Source organism: Lolium rigidum, chromosome 1, assembly GCF_022539505.1.
Source record: "Lolium rigidum isolate FL_2022 chromosome 1, APGP_CSIRO_Lrig_0.1, whole genome shotgun sequence".
Classification (NCBI taxonomy): Eukaryota; Viridiplantae; Streptophyta; class Magnoliopsida; order Poales; family Poaceae; genus Lolium; species Lolium rigidum.
The window spans coordinates 117,613,613-117,616,550 of record NC_061508.1 but is presented as its reverse complement, the minus strand read 5'-3'; positions in this window follow the sequence as shown (position 1 = coordinate 117,616,550).

Genomic DNA, 2,938 nt, shown 5'->3' with positions numbered 1-2,938 from the left:
CACCCCCCTCCGGTGGTGGTGGCGGAGGCGGCGGCGGCGATGGTGGTGGTTCACCTACACCTCCTTCACGTCGGCCGACGCCGCCCCCAATTCACCTCCGGCGGGTAGCGCACGCCGCCCCCAGTCCACCTGCGGCGAAGAAGCAGCCGCCCCCGGCAAAGAAGAGGAAGCAGTCCTGGACTATTAACCCGGACCCTTATGTACCTAGGACCACAAAGATACCGGGGCCATCACTGAAGCCTCTCACCCCGAGACCTTATGACCTTAGTGTGGAGGAAAATGCAGCGGTCGTGGCTGCTCAGCATGAGAAATGGCAGGCGGACTGCAAGAAGAAAAGAGAGCCCGAGCCCAAGCCAGTATATTCTGACAAGCAAAAGAAGTGGGCTAAGTCATTTTTGACCGAACCGTCCCAAGCCGCGAAGAATCTGCCTGACTACTATTCACATGAACTTCGTAGGCAAGCATTCATCTTGAAGGAGAAGCAAGAGTTGGCGGAGAAGCAGGAGAAGAAAGCCTCTCATAGTGAAAGTAAAAAAAGGGGAAACAAGTTGCCCAGCTCGGGGCACGAGTAAACAATCCATCGCCCCTCTCATAGTGAAAGCCGCCGGTCCGGATGACCCCGAAATCATAGCAGCTGCGGCAAGACAGGGATTGACCGTAGCGAGTGCCATAGAACAAGCGGCCAACTTAGGTCCGACTCTTCGTGCGGTGTTAGGCCTTGATGAGGCAACAATGAAGGACGTAGTAATTACATATGTGTCGAATGGGCCTCTCGTCGAGCTCTGCGCAGGAAAAGGATCTACCTCCGCAAATGACGAAGTCCGCTAAATTGGTACAAGGCTTACATAAAATTAAAAAACGCCAAAGACTATATTTATGCGGAAGTTAGACCCGAGCATCACTTCAAACATTACTATGTACAAATTCATCGGAGTGAATTGTTCCAGCTTTTCAATCTGCGCGAGCTCGACAAATCTATCATCAGTTGCTACGTTCTGTAAGTGATTTATTTCTACCCCATCTCGTTCATTGCCTGCACTATATATATATATATATATATATTGTCCTAATTAACTATCTTGTTGTGTATGCAGAATGAAGAAGCGGGAATGCATGATAAGGAACATCCATGATGTTGGGTTCATTGACCCACATATCGTTAATTCATATGTGTTACAACATTTTCCCGCCGACATGGAGGCCGACCTGTGGATGTTTTTATCAAGTCGGGAACTCAAAAGTGATATTCTATTTCCTTACCATTTTGGGTGAGTGTTTCTGTCTTGAGCACATTCTCTTTTGTTTACTATAATCGATGAGTTAATTATGCATGACCGTGCATGTATCGTGTCCGCGGGTTCCACTGGATTCTGCTAGTAATTCAATTTGACGACTCCACGGTTCTCATCCACGACTCTCTGAATCTGAATGCAAAGCTTTGGGCCGACTTGAGAAAAATGATGCGAAGTAATTATATATTTTCATTCACTTGCGCTCTATATCGATCGGCCTATTTTGTTCATTTCCTAATATCAAGTAACTAATAACTCTCTTGTTCATTTAATTTTCTTTGCCTCGTAGGGTTTGGACACGGTTCGTAGACACAAAGGTCGGTGAATTCAAAAAAGAGCTACGGTGGAAAAGGGTAGTGTCTGCGACCCAAGATATTCAGCCAAAGGGGACCAATCTATGTGGATACTATGTTTGTGAGATGATCCGGAGATACACCTCCGAGCGGATTTCGTGTCCGAACAACATTAGCGGGAATAACCTTCGGAAGACGCTTAGTCTAGAAGCTCGCTTCCGACCACTTCAAGAGGAACTAGCTGGATGGATCGCGAAGCAAGTCATCGATCCTAGTGGAGAACACTATGTAGAGGATGTAGAACTTCATATGCAGTAAATCATATGTATGGAAACTAGTTCAAAATTGTATATGGCCGGTCATCGATATTGAATATATATTGTCAATTCCTCTTGAATTCTTTTTGGTTCTAATTTCAAATTTGTTTGAAATTGTACGTTCATATGCATGTATATGTAGTACCGTAGAATATGTGAAACTCCTTCAAAATTAAAATAAAACAGAAAAGAAAATAAAACAATACAAACTAAAAAGAAATCAGGTTGGGGGGGGGGGGGCTAAAACCCTAAACCTGCGGCGGCCTTTAGTCGCGGTTGGCCAGGAGGACCGCGACTAAAGGTCCTCCGCCCCGAAGGAGTGCTGGCGGCCACGTGGAGGCGCCTTTCGTCGCGGTTCGTAAAGAACCGCGACTAAAGGGTGTGGGCTTTAGTCGCGCTTGCTTGGTCGCGGTTGCGCAACCGCGACCAATGGCAGTTGCGAACCGCGACCGAAGCCCTTTTTTCCACCAGTGTATTTAGAGAGCCAGGTCTTAGTTGGGATCTCACTTGTGGAAAGCCCCGGTCCCTCTCAAGATTATAATCTTTGTGTGGCAACTGCTTCGGAACTGCCTACCTTCGGGGGTGGAGGTAGCCAAGCGGAATGGGCCAGGCAATGGCCTCGTGCCCGCTTTGCGGATCCCCGAAGACACGCGACATATCATGTTTTCTTGCCCAGCAGCTCGACTTCTGTGGAGCTTTCTACATAAGGTGCTAGGGCCTGAGTGGCAGGCCCTGGACCTCGAAGAGTTCCTACAAGTCCAAGCGAACCGTACCGGAAGTAGGAGGCGCCTATTCTGGTTAATGTTGGCTACTATGACTTGGACTTTATGGAATGTGCGCAACAAGATGCTGATTGAGTGTATCCTCCCGCGACGCGACGCGCGTCCGACTCCATCTTCAAATTCTTGGTTTTTTTGCAGCAGTGGTACCCGCTGTGTAGACAGCGGGACCGGGACCGGCTGGACGGCATGTTGGAGGACCTTCTAGCGGTGGCCCGTCGTTTATCTTCGCCTTCCAGCGGTTGAGACGCCCTAGC